Source organism: Panthera pardus, unplaced genomic scaffold (genome assembly GCF_024362965.1).
Source record: "Panthera pardus isolate Hobbes unplaced genomic scaffold, ASM2436296v1 HiC_scaffold_1, whole genome shotgun sequence".
Lineage (NCBI taxonomy): Eukaryota > Metazoa > Chordata > Mammalia > Carnivora > Felidae > Panthera > Panthera pardus.
In genome coordinates this window covers 36,295,429-36,317,064 of record NW_026526654.1, presented here as the reverse complement: position 1 = coordinate 36,317,064, position 21,636 = coordinate 36,295,429, and the positions used below count along the sequence as shown (strand labels likewise).

The 21,636-nt window shown below is 33.1% G+C and overlaps 1 long non-coding RNA gene across 1 annotated transcript in view; it reads left to right on the top strand.

Moving 5' to 3' along the window:
* LOC109264182 (uncharacterized) overlaps positions 1-21,353 on the top strand; it is an 84,272-nt gene extending 62,919 nt beyond the window's left edge. The window contains exon 4 of the long non-coding RNA XR_002078635.2: positions 21,291-21,353. This is a non-coding gene — a long non-coding RNA (uncharacterized LOC109264182). The remainder of the gene's footprint in view (positions 1-21,290) is intronic.
* Positions 21,354-21,636: the final 283 nt, after the last annotated feature.

Here is a 21,636-nt window from a genome sequence, read left to right as displayed (position 1 = left end):
GTTATCTGCCTCTGCAAAATCTGCAATGCCGTTGTACATTTTACGTGAGGTGCCGGTAGTGTAGAATAGTAGTTAACACAATAAACCCTGCAATCAGACAGACGTGGTGGAGATGACACCACAACTTAGTACATCTGTCACAGTGGGCCAATCCTGTAGCTCTTGGTCCTGGAAGATAACAATATTTATTTAATGTTTTGTTATGGATGTTTTAAGGAGGTCAGGAAACCCTGAATGCATCTCTTATCACAGTACCTGGCCCATAGTAATTGCAGTGAATTTTAACTATTATCATAGGTAGAATGCTTATATGCTACACTGTTCCTGCCTCATAACTATGCTCAAAAAGATCATCCCATTATGCTCTACTTCATTATTTATTGCTATTAATAATATACTTAAGGCACAAATTTCGTGACAAGTCTATGCTTTTGGAGGCATGTGAATATTGGTTTCATCACTGACCAGATATTTGATTTTATGCAAGTACATGTTTGCTTGGAAACTTATGATTTGGTAAAAAGTTGCTTATGCAAGTAACTGCCTCAGATATAGGTGGAGGTGTTGGGGAAATGACTTGGTAGGATACAGCAAGTTAAAATGCTCTGCACTCGACATGTCCATGAATGTGAAGGCTGGAGAAAGCAGAGTGACTAAAGTCGAGAAGAGATAAGAACTCACATTGTCAGAAATACCTTAATATTATTTAACTGTATTTTTTTAAAATATTCAATTCTAATTATTTGCATTTCTTTGGATTTTGTGATTATTATAACTGCTGTTTTGTTTGTTCTTTATGGAATTAAAGGAAAGGATTGACAACCACATCAATGTTATTTAAGCTCATTATAATCTGGAATCTGTACAGAAATCAAAGCCTGGTGGTGTGAGCAGTTCATTGACTCTTGCAGCAGAAGCAGAAGTTCATAGCCAGGTGGGAATTTGAAAACTCAGATTACCTCTATCTTATTGAACATGGCATAAGATTGCAGGAAATTTCACTTGAAGCTCAAAAGGAGATATATCTCTGCTGACATCTGGTTACAGAAGTGTCCAAACCAATTGTGAAATACAGTTTCCTAGTGGGTAAAATGGGAGCAAATGAGAGTTACCCTACCAGTTTTTGTATAAAATGTAAATGCCACGAAGCCTGGAAATTGCTGCATTTTGTTCTTTATTAGATGTCTAAGATTTAACCCAGAAGTGAAAAAAAGTATTTATTCTGAAGTTTACATAACATTACCTAAAAAACAACCATATGTAATACCGAGCACATAAAAATAACTAGGCAGTGTTAGTTTAAATCTTTCATTTCATATTTTAATATTTTATGAGTAAATAGAATTAATGTACTTAAAAAAACATGTCCATTACTTATGTGAGTGCCTGTAGGTGAGCATCATGATTCGCACTATAAATACAAGAGGAGCGAGAACTGTCCCATACACGTGATATTAATAGATGGTTTTAAATATAATTTCAATTTCACAGGAAAAAAAAATGAATAGAAAAAAATAAATTGTTAAACTTTAGTTACTTTTTTATTGCAAGCTGAAATAAATTTTAAAAGGCCTTGCAGTTATGAAATAATTATACAATTATTAAGAGGATTTAAATAAATATTTTTGACTTTTGTCTCATTTATACTATGAGAGGAAATTAGGATTTCTATATTTATCATTTCTGCTGATTCCAAACACAAATTATTGTTTTGCACATTTACTTTTATGACACCTCCTACAAAATCAATCAAAATCTCAAAAATGCATATAAAAAACGTCAAATTAAGATTAATGTTGAAAATAAAAAATAATACTAAATTCTTGTTAACCAGGGATATAGAAGACAATGTAAACAAGTAAAATTTCAAATCCCATGAATAATAATTTTTATGTTCTCATTAATTTTTTTTTTAAAATCAGAGATTATCAAATTCCATCATTTTTTCATCAGTTGTAATGTTTTTGATGTCTTGTATAAATCTGCTTAAACCTCTACTGATAATTTTCCTTGGATATTGCACAACAATGTATTTTGGACTTTCTTTCTTATTCTTCTGAGTTGAATCCACTCTCTTGATTGTAGGTATTCTTATTTTCTGTTCCTTCCCTTGTGCATTTTTCCTGTTTGTTTACATATATATGTAAGATATATATATATGTATATATATAATATATAGATGATCCTGATATAATATATGTATATATATAATGGAATATATATCACATTTTACATAATACTATATCTGTTATATATAATATAAATGTAAAATATATAACAGATTTAAATAGACATTATATAGATTTTAAGTGATCCTCATATAATATCTTAAGTTATTGAATTTTAACATATCTATAAGCAATCTAGCAACAGATTTGATTGAGCATTGGTCTGGGTATAGAATTTAACATTAAATTGAATTTTTTTCCCTCAGAAATTTGAAATGAATATATCATATTATATTATCCTGTGCTGCTCAAGATGTGTTTGGTAATAATATAATACTCTTTTGTCCTCTTTAAAGAAGTGTAAAATTTTCTCTTACCCTTAGGCTCTGAACTTTTGCAGTTTGTCTAGGTCTGGGTCTTACTGTCTTCTAATTAGTAGTACGGGTAACTTCTATCAACGTGGAAATGTGCCCTAAGACTATAAACATTTTCTCCTCCTATCTTTTCCTCCACTCGTTTTGGATATTTTTCTTATTTTTTACTTAGGATTTTGTGTGTCTTTGCTATTCACATTTGTTCTCTATCAGGTTCATTAATTAATAATAAGATTATTATTTTTGAATGTATGTTATTTTAATACTTCTTTCCATATGTTAATTTTTATTACGTAGATGTTCTTTCATGGTTGTAGCACATTCTTGATTCTTTTCAACACCAGTAGAGTTGTACATTTGTGCACAAATGCCCATATGTTTATGCAGGCCCTTTTGAGCGTCTTTCATTCCTAGAAGCATATGATTTTCCTTTAGATCAGTTTTTATATTACCTTACTGTAATATCTATGATGTTGTAAATATAGTTATTGGTTTATAATTAATTTCTTAAAAATAGTTTATTCATGTATTGTTTTAAATGAGTGATAAAATCACTATGGTTTTTATATTCCATTAAATATATTAAAAGAAGGGATGGGGCATTTTTATTATAAAATGTCAATAGTTTACAGTAAGCCAAAAATAATGGCATAATTTGTGGTTTTCAGTTAATTTTAAGGGATATAACAACAACGAATAGATATTTCAGTGTTCTGTGCTTATAAACGGGGCTTTTAAACTGATAGGCTTTACTTTTGATTCATCACATAAAAGTGAGGCTTCACGTGGGAAAGATACTAAATATAAGCATTTTGAAAAAAGTTGCTCAGGGCCCTGTAAGAAAATTAATTTTTTATTCCTATATGCCTCTCTATACAGATTTTGTGTGGAGAATGGGGTTGCGAGTCAATATACTTTCTCTCTAGGAATGCTTTACATTAATGACTGTTTTTTCAGTCCTGCATCTAACTTCTGCCCTTAGCTCACCTAACACTGCAGTGATCTCAGCGTTAGCTCACCTAACACTGCAGTGATCTCAGCCTTTCAACGTACTGAGTAGAGTAACTCCTCTTTTGGCCATATCTTCCTCCACGAATATTGTTAGTTAGCAGCTTTCTCCTCCCTTAGCCCAGCAGTTACCACTGTTCCAACTTCTTACTTTACTTCTTCTTCCTTGACAAATTTGATGTGCTTTTGGTCCATTTTATATCTCTTTGTTGTTGTGGATATATAAATCAGAAATATTACTTTAATTTATGCCCTTAGAAATTTGTGGACTACAAGAATTTAGATGAGATTATCTAGCCATTATCAAAATAAATGCCCTTATTATTACAATTTTTATCAAATTTAAATTATTTTCCCCCAAAGTATAGTTATTAATAAACCTTTCTCTCAGTATCACATTCATACAGACTAAAAGACAAACTATAATTGAATTATAGATAATGCTCAATTAAAAATATGATAGGCATTTGAAGCATGAATGGTTGAACACATTTGTGAGTGTAGGCAACAGATGTTTATTTGAACTCTAGTAAATTTATCATATCAATAAGGCAATTGCATTTAGGCTACTTTTATCTTACAACATTGTTCATTCTGTATATTTCAAATATTTAACTGAAATTTTACAATTTACTACTGAATATACACGTAGGCAGTTTGAGATTTCAGTTAGCAAAATAAATGAGATGCATTTGTATGGCTCTCACAAAATTCCAAGTACGGGTATATAGATTTTTTCAGTGAATATATTAATTGAAATTGAAAATAAATTAATTGATTTCTTTGTTTTTCTATAAATGATGTCAAACGGAATTGTGTTACTGTAAAACTAATATTTGTTCAGTGCCTATATTCTAGGTTTTTCATTGACATCTGTCTGATATATTATTTATTTATTCATTCATTCATTCATTCATTCTTTATTTAAATTCCAGTTAGTTAACAAACACTGTAATATTCAGGTGTAGAAGTTAGTGGTTCATCACATACAACACACAATGCTCACCACAAGTGTCCTCCTTATACCCATCACCTATTTTTAACTCATCTGCCTGCCCACCTTCCTTCCAGTAACCCTTATTTATAGTTAAGAATCTGTTTCCTGGTTTGCTTCTCTTTTTCCCCCCATATGTTTATCTGTTTTATCCACATATATAAATAAGTAAATGAATAAATTTAAAAATTTCTTATGATCCTTGATTTTTAATTTCAATGAGAAAACTAAACTTCCAAGTGTGAAAACAACTTATACAAAAGCTGTTCTATTAGTAAGTCAGAAAAAAACGGAAGTCCAGATTATTTGTTAGTAGCTGATACTTTCTCACCTCTGGTTGTATTTCACTTTGTCACAAGTTATCAATCTAGAAAATATCAATTACATCCAAGAGCAAAGATGAGCCTACCACTCTTAATTCCTCAAAAATTTTGATGGAGTCACATGCTATAATACCCCCAAATGTAAGTGAGAAACTCACTGTGTGCATACTCCAAATCTACCTTTTGAACATGAATACACAGTTAATCTGAACAGTATTTTTGAAATAATAAGACTCTTCCACCAAGGTACAGGTCAATTCTGCCACCAAAACTTTTACTCATTTTAACAACTTCTTATCCTTTTACCATTAGATTATTCATACGTTTGTTCATTTAATAAAAATCTAGGCACTGTTAATAAGTATATTAAAACATAGCCAACTTCAGGAGAAATCATGAAATTATAATTTTGTAGATTATCAACCTTTTTCTTGTTGATTCTATAGAGATAAAAATTCGGAAAGGTGTTTTGTAGACTGTAAAATCATGGACTTTCTACATTAAACTCTTCACCCTGCTTCCTCACTCTACTAATTGCCTGGAACTTAAGTGAGATTCCCTGAGGCATAGCAGCCACTTTTAAATCATGAAGATAAAAGTTAAGTGTTAAGGTAAACAGAACATGAAAATAAGTAGATTTAGGATTCTTTATGATGGTGTACCTGATTCCCTACTTCCATTTATCTTGATATTTAAAGAATTATTTTCCCCTACCTGTTTAAACCATTCTTGATGAAGCATCCTGTGGCTTGCCAAACAAAATCTTACTTGGTAAAGATTAGATCCAATAATTTTCACATAATCTAAGTTGTACTTATGGGAAAAGAGCTACAAAAAGACATCCTAGGGGCGTCCGGGTGGCTCAGTCGGTTAAGTTTCCAATTCTTGATTTTGGTTCAAGTTGTGAACTCACAGTTGGTGAGATCAAGCCCTGACTCTGGCTCCATCCTGTCAGCATGGACCCTGCTTGGGGATCCTCTCTCTCCCTCTCTCTCTGCCCTTCCCCTACTTGTGTGTTCTCTCTCGCTCAAAATAAGTAAATAACGTTAAAAAAAAAAGACATTTTAACATATTGGATGTCACAGTAATTATATCATAGCAATGCTTTTGCTGAAGCCAATAGATATTAGTTTAGTTTACAGGTGAATAAAAATTCAGCATTTATGAAATAAATTTATGCTATAGGATCAATGAAAATGGCTAAAATTAGTCATTGGAATATATTTGTAAATAACATTACAGGGCTTTATAGGGTATATCCAAATATTTAAGTGGTAAAATTTCTTTCAATATTTTCTCGTCTAGGTTTATCTATTCATTTACCCATGGGAGCTTTATTAATATTTTTATTAGAATGGAGTTAAACTTTTAATTTACCAAATAAATGTACAAACAAAAAATCTGCACCAGTACTGAAAACATATAATGTACTATAAATTTGTATAAACTTAAATCAATAGGATATTAAAGACTGACCCCTAAACTTAATAATGAGTAGCAGAGAGCCTTTTAGATTTCTCTGTCCTAAAATGCCCCAATTTTAGAGCATGAACAGATGGGGAAACACGAGAGAGATAGGAACCATTTCACCAGGGATACTGCTAAGCATATTTTAGCTGCTAAAGTTCATGGCTATTTTTGGTGATTCAAGGATATTTAAAGGTTAAAAAAAAATGATGGTATGCTGGCAGTGTCCTTGCTTGACATACCAGAGCCAGCCTCTCCAAGTGGCAGGACAGACCTGTATTTTAGAATCATTTTGAAAGGGCCTAGCACAATACTCTCATAACTGGCCCACAGCCCAGCCTGGAGAAGATCCTCCAAATACCCAGTGGGTCGATGCTTCATCATGCTGTTCTCATCCCTCTTCAGGGACCTTTCAAACATTGATCAAAATAACCCAAACACTTCTCCTACCACCACTGGCTGCTACTCCATAATTTTTCAACTGGAAAAAAGTTCTCTGTATATACATACTGAAATATATTTGCAAATGCATTTTTTAGATGAGCTCATGTATTTCAAATTAACAGAGACAAAAGCAAACATAACTAGGCATATCACAACAAAAAGAATGCAATGGGAACCAAACAATTCTTTAAACTTCTTTTTAACATTTTATTTATTTTTGAGAGAGAGAAAGAGACAGAGTGCGAGCGGGGGAGGGGCAGAGACTGAGGGAGGCACAGAATCGGAAGCAGGCTCCAGGCTCCGAGCTGTCAGCACAGAGCCAAATGCGGGCTCGAACTCACAATCCATGAGATCATGACCTGAGCCGAAGTTGGACGCTTAACCGACTGACCCACCCAGGCACCCCCAAACAATTCTTTAAAAATATATGATGACTGACAGAAATAGCACCAAATATATCATTTGTAAGTATCAGAGTGGAAGAAATATTCTCACTTAATGATGATAATTACATTCTGAATAAAACTTGATAAATTGACTGCATAACATGTCTCAAAATTTAGTATAAAAGCTAATAATTATTTACTACTATGGATTTCAGTCATATAGCAATAAAAAATATAATATCCTGAGATTATTTAAAAGGCTGAAAAGAATATATAAATAAAAATAACCCTGTCATGTTTTGCTGTGTGAATTCATGGTTGGTATTAAGGGTGTAGGTAGAGAAGGAAGATGTTGTAATGTAATTTCATACTTAACAACAACAACAACAACAACAACAACAACCAGGTTTGCAGTCCAGAATATAAGGAGCTTAGAAGTTGCTAGTTCATCCTAACGACAAGTAAAAAGCTGAACAAACTGAAAAATCAATAACTAGTCTTGGATATGGCAGAGAAATGAAGTCAGGGGGCAAGATACTGCCCCTCAAAGTTGGAAAGACTGGTGCACACAGTCACAACTTACACAGTGTAGGGGCAAAGGCTTTCCAGAAGTCAGAGACTAATTACAGGACACTGCCCATCTCCCCACACGCTGCCCACACATCACCGAAGACTTGTTTACTGCAGTTCCTTTTATGCAGTACCTCATACCCACCTTGTAACAAAGTTTTAAAGATACTAAAAGGCAAAAACACAGTTTACAGAGACTTAACAAGCAACAAAAGCGAAGTCAGATATGGCAGGAATGTAGGAGTTTTTTAAAACCTCTGATTAATATAAAGGGCTTTAATGGTAAAAGTGGACAACATGGAAGAACAGATGGGCATTGTGAGCAAATAAATAGAAATTCTAAGAAAAACAAGACAAAAATAAATGCTAGAGATATAAAACAAAGTAACAGAAAAGAAAAATGCTTTTGATGGGCTGGACACAACTGAGGAAGGAATCTGTGAGCTTGAGGATATGACAGTAGAAACTTCCAAAACTGAAAAGCAAAGAGAAAAGACTGTAAAAATAAACAACAGAATAGAACACTCTCAAACTGTGGTACTACAGTGGGTGTAATGGGGATGCCAAAAGGAGAAGAAAGAAAGAAAAGAAAAGAAGCAGTATCTGAAGCAGTAATGACTGAGAATGTCCCCAATTAATGTCAAACACCAAGCCATAGATCTGGGAAACTCAGAGAACACGAAGGGAGATGGGCGCTAAAACACTACCTAGTTATATTCGCATTTCATATAAACACTACCTAATTACATCATATTAACATTTCATAAAATATAAGGAAAAAGTCTTGAAAGAAACCAGGCGAAGAAAATATCTTACTTAGAGTGGAGGCTTTATTTGTATGCCAAATCTTGGGAACGCCAAGATGTCCTAGGTTAATGGATAAATAAATTTTGTTGGATCTAGACAGAGGAATATTATTCAAAGATAAAAATAAATGAGCTATCAAGCCATCAAGACATGGAGAAACCTTATATGCATATTACTAACAGAAAGAAGCCAATCTGAAAAGGCTATATCCTGTTTAATGCCACCAATATGACATTCTGGGAAAGGCAAAACTATGGAAAAAATAAAATGATCAGTGGTGGCCAGAGGTTATGGAGAAGGTGGGATGAACAGGTTTAGGGCGGTGAAAATATTCTGTATGATACTACAATGGTGGGCATATGTAACTATACATTTGTTCAAGCACATAGAATATATAGCACCAAAAGTGAACCCTGATGTAAACTACGGTCTTTGGGTGATAATCATTTTTCAACCTTCATTCAATTATAACAAATGTACCATTATGATGTGAAATGTCAATAGTGGGGGTTTTATGGGAGTGGGTGAAGAGGGAGTAGTGTATGTGGGAGCTCTCTGGATTTTCTGCTCTATTTGCTGTCAATCTACAACTGTTTACTAAAATAAAGTTGATTAACTAAAAAAGCACTATTTTACCATGCAGCTACGCTGACTTTTAGTAATAGTTAATGTACTATATCAATATGATCATACAAAAGGCAAACTCCACTTTGGAAGGTTTTTGTCATTGTCTGTAAGACCACATCTTTCCTGTTATTGAGGGAGGCCTACCAAATGCTCGAGTGCTTTGATTTCTGAGTCAAGTATAGATTTTATAATTAATATGAATAAAAATATTACCACTATGACAAAAAAAACCTACCAAATGCTCAGAGCATAATTACCTTGAATTAGATTTAGGATGCATGATCTCCTTTTTATTTTTTATTATTATTTTTTAAGGTAATCATAAAGAAATGTATGTTATTACTTTATCAAAACATTCTTCTAGAATCCTGAAATTCATTCATTACTGCATTTATAGATATGCAAGTAATTTTATATAATGTTCAAGTATATTGATGCTATGCATAGTGTTTCCAAAAATTTATGTTCATGTAATTAGCCTATCTTTATAAAGAGGTGGAGTCATCATTTGCGTCGTAAGAGATTCTTCTCATCACTCCATCTATAAACCTTATATCTGTCTTCCCCTTCTCCCGTCCCCACATCTTGCACATACCTTTCAGCCATTTATTTCATAGATTTTTAGGGTCTCTTTCACATTAAGAATATTTCTCTGGTTCCATTTGCAATAAACTGCATTTCCTGATAATCTTCAGGGGGTAAAAGTTGTTTGTTTCTTTTTTAAAGTTTATTTATTGATTTTGAGAGAGAGATCTGGGGAGGGGCAGAGAGAGGGAGAGAACAAATCCCAAGCAGGCTCCACAATATCAGCATACAGCCCTCCTCGGGGCTCGAACTCATGAACCATGAGGTCATGACCTGAGCTGAAATTGAGTTCAAAGCTTAACCAACTGAGCCACCCAGGAGCCCCCAGGGGAAAAAAAGTTGTTATTTGAATATCTACATAAACACACTATTTATATGATACTTCTAAATTTATATGATACTTCTAAAATACTTCTAAATGTGAATAAAGCACTTTTTTCCCCCAATTCTACTGTTAATTCTCTGTAGCACCAGAAGAATTTAATTCTGGTTCTTTTGAAGTCTTACACTTTTAGGTTTATTTTGAATTGCTTTTCAATCAGTGACACATAGACCACTAACCAGTAAAAAATGAAATGAGATATACCTATAAAGGTAAGAAAAAAAAGGAAAGCATGTTCACTAGCTTTATTCCTTGGTGGCTGAGGTAATCGTAACAGTGAGTTTGTTCACTTCACATATAATGCATACAAAACCCAGGAGACCATAGTTAATAGAAAACCTGCATTAGACCTCACCTGCATGTTCAAAGAAGTTGGATTTTCCTTCTGAATACAAATTTTAGTCCAAAGAGAAAAGGAAATTTAGTTTCTCTTGCTTTGAGTTTTTCCCAGTCCTAGCGGCTAAATACTGTCTTTAAAATGTGTCAGTGGCAATATCTAAATGGGAAAAATTAATGAATTATTCTACCATGATTTTTAACCACAGCATGTAAAAATTAAAGTTAAGTAATGCATTGAAAAATCATGGCAAAGTGTCATTATTGAAATGCATAGATGTACCATAACCAAATTTCAATTTGTACTTTGAAGGTTTGTGTACTAGAAAGCAGGGTCAGCTATTTTACCTAACATTTCAATGCATTTACTGATATAATCGTCAAGATCTAGGAACTTTCTCACATGCTAATGATAATTACAAAAAACTTTAATTTCACGCATTACAAGTCAACATTGTTAGCACTGATATTGAAATTAATAAAAAAAACAATTTTCTCACTGAAAAAAACAATGTAAAGAACATATGCAAAAGTAGATAAGGATATGCATATGCAAAAATAAGAAATAAGGATTTAATGAAAGAATATTATCTTTAGTTGAAACTCAAATGCGTGGCTTCTGGACCTACTTCTGACCCCACCATTATGTGGAAGTATAGCTTTCAGGAGATGAGGTGTTTATAATTTATAAAAAATTCCATTTGTATCCCTATAAATTGAGGACTGAAGTCCAGTGCTTCTTCCACACCTAAAATTAAAAAAAATAAAACTATGCATTCTTCCTACCTACAAGTAGGAACTTGCAGGTCTATAGGAAGAAATATCCACAAAGCTTTTAGACTGGAATCTTGAAACTCGGTGATTGATTTAATATTAAGATATTATTAAATTATATTTATTTCTTCCTGACCTTGAATGTTTGTGAGAAGGGTGTTATAAAATAGAACTTTATATTTTCAAATTACTGGTAACTGCATTGGCAATATAACACAGTTTAAGGAATTATGTTTTCCATGGCCACTAAAATGTCATGCTAATTTAATGAAAAGTCACTGGTATTTCCTTTCTTATTTCAAAGTAGTAATAGTCAAATAAATTTTGTTTCACCATGAGCTACTTAGTAACTCATTTAACCAAATCTTTATGTATCGCAAATTACAGTATTTTTGATTTAAAAGAATTCTCAATGTAAACTCCATCTGTAATTTATGGGTAAAGAAAAATGTTAGAAAATGAACAAAAGTCAGGTCATATAAGTAGAAATATAAACCTAAAATATTTTACTGCAATCTAGCCAAAAATAAATAAAAATATTCATGAGTCCTGATTCATTATATATTTTTTAATATTCTAGCTAGAGTGTATATCTAGAAATGACTTGTGACATGGTTAGTGATTCCTGTTTACTTTGTATTGTTAAAGAGATTTATTTATGTACTATACACATCTGCTGTAATTATTTGTTTTTAGTTTTTATGTAGATAGTTAGAAAGATACAGAGATTTCTTCCTCATTATAGATTTTATTTTGAAAATACAGGAATGTATAGAGAAAATATTTTTTCAAGTGCATTAGGCAGGCTACAGGCTAAGCTGCTATGACAATATCAAATATATTGACTTAAATACAAGTTTATTTTTACTCGGTAAAATACTAGAACAAGATTTTCAGCTTTGAGGGGATGATGGTGGTACTTCTGTCATCAAAACCAAACTCCCAAATTTGCTCTAATTATCACCATTTCCCAGAGAGTATGAAAGAAAAATGTAGAATCAAGAACAAGTGGCTTTATCTGTAAGGTGATGACCCAGAAATAATCCACATCATTACCATTTACATTTCATTGCCCAAAGTTAATTACTTGGCTTCACTCAACTGTTAGAGGACGAAGAATTATTATCTTTAGCTGGACGTTAACGTGTGCATACAAAATTTGGCACCTAAAAATAAGGGGTGAATGGATGTGGGGAACAACTGGTACTTCCTGTTACATTTTGCTTCACTAGCCTTTCAGGTATTTAAGTGCTCCCCTTTTCTCCATGAAGAACAAAACCTATCTCATCACTAATCCTATTATATTATTAGATCCAGCTTTATTGATATCTGGGTTATGTACAGTTCACCAGGTTTGATGTGGCAGGTTTTTTTTTTTTCTTTTCCATCTTACCTCCACCAGGCTAGAAAACTTAAGCAGCATACAAAAACCAGTGCTAGTGGATTAATGGGGAACTCGCATACACAGCTGATAACATGAAATCGGCACAACACCATGAACAAGTTGGTATCATTTAATAAAAATAGACATGCACGTATTCAAAAATTTGGCAATTTTACTGATAGGTGAGTTTCTTAAAAAACAAAAAAAGTCAGTGCACTTGCACCAAGGTAAATGTTTGGATATATTCATATTGAAATTATTTTAGTAAGAAGAAAAAGGAAGCTATCCCAAAAGTTGGAATTTGCTGGGATGCACTTATATGGCTGTTTCTTTTAAGTTGTAAATTGTTCAGAGTAGTTACAGTTCTATTTTAACTGTTCAATTTTTATGTACCACTTATTATTAAATATTTTGAATATTTTCCCAGGAACTGTCCATCAATAGAACAAAGGAGAAATAAATCATGTATATCCTTATAAAATTGTAAAAGACATCACTGAAAACAAATGTACCATGACTACATATATCAATTTGGATAGGTCATAAATATGTAATATTGAGCCAAATAAACGAAATGCACTGAATAGAGCACATAGTTTTATATGAATTGTTCAAGCCAAGAAAATGTCATATATATAAAATACATATATATAAAATACATATATATAAAATACAAAATATATAAAATATATATATATATATATTACTGCAACAGACAAATGTTTAAATTGTAAAGGAAATCAAATAGATGGGTAATAAAAAAAAAGGCATGTCTGGTTAGAGGACTTCCAAAGTACTACTTATGTTCAAATTGTCAAGGTTGGCAGTGTGGCCATCAATATTTATTTTAATATAACATTTCATGTGATAAATATATTCTAACTATAATATTTGTGCATGATACATTTTGTACGATATTTTTGAAAGTGAGAGGATTTCTTGATAAAAACAGATGATCTCTCAACACAGTTTTATTACATTTTGAGTTACCTTTGTAGAAGTTAAAAGTGTGGTTGTTAATTATTATTTCTTATATGTGGATCCTGGTAGCTATTAAGAGATTGCTCCGCTCCTCTGCAAATATTTGACACACTCAACACAAAATCCAGGGAGACTCTATGCTCCCTGTTTGCATCTCTGTTCACCCACTGCTGTGATTGCCACAGGGTGAAGAAGGGGAAATGAATTATAGAGAGGCACAAGGGTGATTGCTTTCTCATCTTAATTCCCTTCCTGTCAGTCCTGCCTCTGCTGATTTAAAGAGAGAATGAGCTGGGATCAGAGCAAAGGTGAGAACCTTGGCCATATCTAAATTAAAAATTAAATTTAAAAATATGGCCAAACCTATAAAATGTAACTGCATTAGAAGTTGTGACTGAAAGAGCATTGCATGTCTCATTGGTTAAGAATGAGAGGGGTTTTTTAAAATAAAAAGAATATAATGGATATATGAGGATTAATATGTCCTGATTATTTGCTTCATAAAATAGCTAAGAGGAAAACTAGAAAAGGTAAGTTATAGTATTGTTTATAAATGTTCTGAATTGTAATGCCTTTTACCAAGATTCCTAAATTCCCTCCTACCCTAATGAATCAGAGAACACAATGTGTACAATATTCTTTTTTTAAAAAATTTTTTTAAATGTTTTATTTATTTTTGAGACAGAGAGAGAGAGAGAGACAGAGCATGAGCAGGGGAGGGGCAGAGAGAGAGCGAGACACAGAATCCAAAGCAGGCTCCAGGCTCTGAGCTATTAGCACAGAGCCCGAAGCGGGTTTCAAACTCACAAACCATGAGATCATGACCTAAGCCGAAGTCGGACGCTTAACCAACTGAGCCACCCATGTGCCCCCCACAATATTCTTTTTAAATGTGCATTAGTGATACAAATATAGCTTTGGGTAAAATGATCCTTCCTTACTAAAAATAAGGTCCTTTGTTTCTTCTTCCATTGTTACTGTCATTGCTATTATTATTATTTGACAGTTCTGCTCTACCTTAATAAAAAGCAAATTTAAAGTACTATAAAAATCAGTCTTTAATGATGCTCAGCTGTAATAAAGTGTACTGAGTCACTCATTGTATAAAACTATGCATTAAGTATGTTAAAGAAGGGCCTTTTCAGGGCACCGGGGTGGCTCAGTAAGTTAAGCATCCAACTTGGTTTCAGCTCAGGTTGTGATCTCACAGTTCATGAGTTCAAACTGCTATTGCGGAGCCTGCTTGGGATTCTCTGTTTCTCTCTCTGCCCCTCCCTCACGTGCTCTCTTTCTCTGTCTCTCAAAAATAAATAAATAAACTTTAAAAAGGGGGGGTGCTTTTCTTATTTAGCAATTATAAAGGTGATTTGTATTCCTCATGAATTTTAACCAGAAATGTTTTCATTTGGACATTTCTAGTGCATAAGACTATAAGCCTCCCTGACCTTCATAGTGTTTGTTTGCTTTAGTATATAGATATGAACTCAGACATGCTTATACAGAAAAAAAAAACCCTGCACATTTATGCAGATATCAGCTCATCACTTCTTTGATAGCCATTTTAGAAAATACTTTACAGAGAAAAGCACCTCCCTCACCTCTGAAATATAAAGAAAATATTAAATATATGAAAATAATTTATTAAACTTCTATATTCAAAGTTTGGTAGACAGGATGATAAAGAAACCAGAGAAAAAGTATACTTGGTATTAGCAAAAAATAATATCTAAGTTTTATCAGAACATGGATAGATAAAAACTTAGATAAAACATCTAAGTTTTATCAGAACATTCTCCTTAATATTTTGGTTAAGTTTTTCCACCGACTTTCTGCTAAGGAAGAATTAGATATAAATACCAGAATCACACTGTAGTTTATTAAAGGCTTATTGCGTAGGGGCACGTGGGTGGCTCAGTTGGTTAAGCGTCTGACTTTGGCTCAGGTCATGATCTAACAATTCGTGGATTCGAGACCTGTGTTGGGCTCTGTGCTGACAGCTCTGAGCCTGGAGCCTGCTTCGAATTCTGTCTCTCCCTCTATCTCTGCTGTGGAGAATAAGCTTAGGAATTCCCCAAGCTTGCACTGATGGGTTAACAAGGCATAAAGAAATAGAAAGCCACAGGATGTGCATCCAAGATTAAGTAAACAAATTAGGTAAACAGGACAAAGATCCTCAGTATAGCACAAAGGTATAGAAATAGGAAATCTCAGGATGAAAATATCCAAAATTAGGTAAACAAGATTAGGTATTCAGGGTGGAAATGCCCCCCAATTTAGCACAATAGCAGAAAGCTCCATTCACAGGAAGGACCAAAATAGGTAAACAGGTAAACTGGTCTATAGACCACAGCAGGGTGAAGTTGCCCAGAGCAGAGCTAGTTAGCAAAAGAAAGGTGCCTTGTTGACCCTGAGGTAGCAAGCTCTGTCTTTCTTGTCCCCTAAGCAAGTTTAGGTAAACTGAAGTAGTGCCTCATGTCTGCTGCACACAACCTTCCACCAGGAGCCAGGATTTTGTTTTGTATTGACCCAAATCCCTAACACTGCATATCTTCAAAACCCCCTTTCCCTCACACCCATGAGTTAATGTTCACAGTTTCATTGTCTCTTTGTGCACGTCCATCATGCTTATAAGCCTTCTGATCTTAATTAAAATGGAGCAAGACCCTTACTCGGGGCTCTTGTCTCCCCGGACATTAGCCTCTCTCGCATCTGAATCCTGTGTCCTCTCTTTTGCTGGACAAGAGACAACTCCAGACACAGACCTATGACACTCTGCCACTTGTAGACACTCTCTCTCCTCTCAAAAAAAATTAACATTAAAAAAAAAAGCCTACTGCATATATTTTCTTGAGTTTGTCCCTACACCACATAAAAGCCCTTCTTTTATTCAAATGTCTAAACGTTGGCCTAACCCACAAGCACGGTCTTTCTTTCTCACTTCTGTTTTCCATGTCTCACATTTAATTAATCATTAGGGGTAATTGATTTTATCATCAAAATATTTACTGTTATCTTCCTCCTGCAAAGTAGTACAGGCCATTATCTTCCAACCCTCAATTACTACCAGACCTTTTAAATTGGTGTCTCTCCATCCTTGGGCCATCCTCTTCCTCTGAGTAATTCTTTTCAATTATCAATGATGATCATTTACAGACATGCATCTGATTACACATATTGCTCTGCTTAACAACTTCACATGGGTTTTGCATTATCCTCGAAGTTAAATAGAACTCCTTAATATGGCACCCTGGTCAATTCTGTCCCTGTTTTGCTCAAGTAACATCTCTTACCATAAGACTTTTACATGTCTGTCCCTCTGTGCTCCTCCTGTCCATTGCCTTCTCTTCTTTCATCCGCTTAACTACTGCTTCTTCTTCACACATCAGCTTAAATGAGACTTCTTCCAAAGAGCTCCCCCTAAATTATTAGGGCACTAACTGTCTCTGGTAGGTACTAACATGCTAAGAATATACGGACATTGAAGGAAGGTAGTGGAATAAAGTATTTTAGAAAGAAAAAAAAAAAACATAAGAAAGGTTACAAACTCACTGGTGCATCCAAGCATCGAAAATAAGCTTAGAATGAATGGTTTGAACAGAAAAAGAGAGTGAATGGTGTAGAACTTTGATAAAGGTGAATATAGTTTTGTGGATACCAAAATTTAAGATATAAAAGATGGACAAGTGAAAGTTTAAGACTGACTAGGTAAGCAGATGATAATGTTGGGGGTTCATTTTATGCTAATATAATATTTTTTGTACTCTATTTTTGACACAGATACAGAGGTTCTTTTTATTTTAAGTTTATTTTTGAGAGACAAAGAGAGACAGAGCAAGAGGGGGGAAGGGGCAGAGAGAGGGAGACACAGAATCCGAAACAGGCTTAGGTTCTGAGCTGTCACCATAGAGCCCAATGCGAGGCTTGAACCCATAATCTGTGCTCAAACCTACAAACTGTGCTCGAATCCATGAACTGTGAGATCTTGACCTGAGCTGAAGTCAAATGCTTAACCGACTGAGCCACCCAGAAGCCCCCAGATACAGAGGTTTTAAAAGATGTTCATAAAGTGCTAGGAGCCCTGTGGAAGATTTGGAGGGGTTTGAGTAGTGCCAGGAAAAATAGAACACCCAAGCCATTTATAAATGTCTCCTAATCCGCATGATAGAAGTCATTACTCCTGAGAGTATTTTCTCCCCATTGAAAAAGATGTTAGAAATGTTATTTTTTAAAAAGCTTTATCAAGAGTCACAACAAAGATACAAACTACAACAGATTATCAACAGATTATCGCCACATTTTTTTCAGATAACTTTGAAACAATCTGTTCACCTTGGTTATTTGTAACACTAAAAATAATTTGACAATTATAGATAACTTGTTTTAGTACAGAAAATATCATATTTTCTTCCTGAACTAGTATAGAACTTTATAATTAGTGTGCAATCCATATTTGTTGGGTTGCTGATTATGTTGGGTAAGTTTCAAAATTTTATTACCTTTGATTTGCTTTCTAATGATTTTTATTTAATAATTCTTTTTCTTGCTATATAAGAGAAAATAGACCAAAGAAAAGTTTTAAAATCTGTTTCTCTGACTCATAAACCCTGTCACTGGTTTCTAGTAATGATTTAAGGTCACAAAGATAATTTGTGTATTGCTGGGAGGTATAGAACACTAATCTGAAGGCTAAAATTGTATTACCTAACATTTTACAAAAATTTAATAATTATTAAAGTTGACTTTCTGTGAGGTCTATAGATCTTTATGCTGCTATTTCATAAATGAGTAACCTGGAGCTTCCTTCCATGACATTCCAAAGACCACAAATGTCAATGGAATGGAGCCAAGAGGGAATGGTAGACAATTTTGATGACAATCAAAATGCATAGGGCAGTATCCTCTAACTCAATCCATTAACAACATTGCCTGAGATCTAATGAATTAAATGTCATTTAAAAAGTGAAACTTTTGTTAAAGCATTTCTCCTTATACAGAGTGGACAGATTTTTCATTTAAGTTCACTGTCCAAGTGACAAATTGAGGAGAGCATCCTAATGAGAGCATCCTATTTAGTAGCACATATGTAGAGGTCAAGTGTAACATTAAAGACAAAAATAGCATTATAATAATAGCTGAGAGCTCACTGAGCTGTGTGCTCAGCACGAAATACACATAACAGGAAAGGGGAGGAGGTGATATGTGCTCAATTGGCCATCTATTTAGCATCTATGGAATAAATAATCCATTCATGATTATTTGAAGGGCAGTGGAGAATTGTGCCTTTCTTGTTAAGGTGATTAATTATACTTTGGATTTGTTTTTTATGGGAAAAGTAGTTTCTGTCTTTTGAAATTATAATATAGAGATAATTGCTGCTTTTGATTGTGCCCTCAGTAAATATTTATTGAGTAAATTAACAGAAAAATAAAACTAATTTAGAAATAGATTATAAATAAATTATAAATAGCAACACAATATTTAATCTCTTCCTGTCCTTACCAGCCAAAACAAAACAAAACAAAACAAAATAACACAGTTTTAATTTAGTTTATCTGAGCTATAACAATATTATCAACAACTTTCACAGATTTGTAAAAATTATAAAATAAACTTCATGATGAAATCAAACTGGCCAATTTGATAAAGAGTACTTTTGGAGTTTAACCACATTAATATGAAAACACTGATTGTCAAGATAAACAATTAAATTTAATAAAGTCAAAATGAAATATTTAAGTAAGTACAGTCTTGGTAAAGAAGCTAATATATAAGGAATAAAAAAGTAAGTTTTCTTTCCATGTAGCAGTTCTGCATCAATTATCTCATTTAACTACCTAAACAATGCTGAAAGAAGAATATTATTACGCATTTTTGCAAAGGAAGATACCTCAGGTGAAAGCTTTGAAATGAGTCTCTCAATACACATACTTTCTGTCCTACATTTCATGGCCTTCAGGTCAGCCTCACTAAATGTGGTTTGATCTCTCCAAAACTTCATGGTTCATCTTTGTTATAGATTTTTTAAATAGCAGATCCTGCATTCCAGAGCAATCATTTCCTATTTCTCCTACCTCTTTCACTGGACTAAGTGCTCCTTTAGTCAATAATTAATTTTTAAGTCCCTATTCTGTGCTAGAAAATGTAATTCTCTCTCACCAGGCATGTCTTAGTTAGTCTTACCAGGCAGGAATTTCTTAAATTCAAAAGCATTCCCTGATGTTCCAAAGATAAGATGGTAGTCTGTCTATACCAGGGATTGACAACATACAGACTGCAATACCTACCTTGCTGCCTATTTGTACAATCCCTGAGCTAAAAATATTTCTTTTAAATTTTTAAATGGATGAAAAAGTCCAAAGAAGAATAATTATTTTTGTGCAAAGTGAACATTTATCGAAATTCAAATTTCAATGTCCATAAATGTTTACTGGAACACAGCTATACTATTTATTAATAAAATTTTAATAAACACTGGAATATTCTGCCATGCTCAGAAATAGCCATCAAGGACATGTCTAATTTTCTGCCTGATACCAGTGGTATCAATTTCACCATCAGGAAGCAGTGAAGAACCTGGGTAATTTCTGGGATTTAAAAACTCATATCAATGAAGACTATCCTTATATGAGGTAGATGAAAAGTGTGGTAAATAAAAAATGACTCTATGATGAAAAAGTCAGGGAATTATTAAAGAATCCAGGTTCATTAAAACAAAGAAAGATACATAAGCAATATGTAAATTCTGAGGCGATAAAGGGAATATTGAAAGGAAGGATATTGCCTGTGGGCATGTGTGTGTGTGCACACGCATATGTGTGTGTGTGGTGTTGCAAACATATTATTTACTATTTGTCTTGCAAATTCATGTTTATACCAATAATGGAATCTATTTGACAAACAAAATATAACTTAATCCTTTTTCATTATAAATTTTTGCATTTTCCTTAAGTTTTGTCATTTCAGGCTAGATTTTATTTTCCTGAAGATTGAGAATTAATCACTCATTTGAATTATTGAATATTCTAAAACATATAAGCAAAAAACAACTTAAATATTATGGTACAGTGCTAAGTGAAATAAGTTAATCAGAGAAAGAAAAATACCATATTATTTCACTCTTACCTGGAATTTAAGAAACAAACCAAAGGAATAAACAAATAGAAAAAAGAGATGAGGAATAAAGTCTTAAAACTCTTAAAGGTTCTTAAATACAGAGGTTCCTGGAGGGGAGGCAGATGGAGAGATGGGTAAAGTAAATTAAGGGGATTAAAAGTACACTTAACCATGATGAGCACTGAGTAATGTATAGAATTGTTGAATGACTATATTGTACATCTGAAACTAATGTAACACTGTATGTTAACTAAACTTGAATTAAAAAAACCCAACGCATTAGGAACACTTTCAATTTAATTCCAAAATACTGCACTTTTCAAAATACTGGACTTACATATTTTTTATTATCAATTTAAATAAACAAATTATTTTAATTTTCTGGTTCAGTGTTTCTATAATCATTTTTATACTGTGGAGGTTTCATGTATGATAGTTTTTCTATACGAACATTTAATGATGGAGAGTAGTGAATCCAAATTTTAGTCTGTGACTAGCCGCAGAATTTTAACTACTTCAATTTCCAATATCCAGTAGCTTATGTGTAATCCCTGATTGTATCTCCAGGTTTTTAATATTCTTCACTCCAAAAGACCTTGATCATAGTAATTTCCACATTCTGCTTACAAGGTTAGATTTCTTATTTTATTTTAATAATTTAGAACTCATCTATAATTCAGAATAATGCATGACTGATTAAATAAATAAACCTAAATAACTTCTTGTCATATTAGAAACGTGGAAATCAAAATGTATTCAACTGTTTCGATTATATTAAGTGTGGCAGTCTATTGTTAGATTCAAATTTATGAGACTGAACTGTTTCAAGGATTAAATAAGGTCAAATATCCTACCTTCTTGAATAATTTTAAAATTAATATTTTTTTTCTGATTAAGTTTTTTTTTTTTTTTT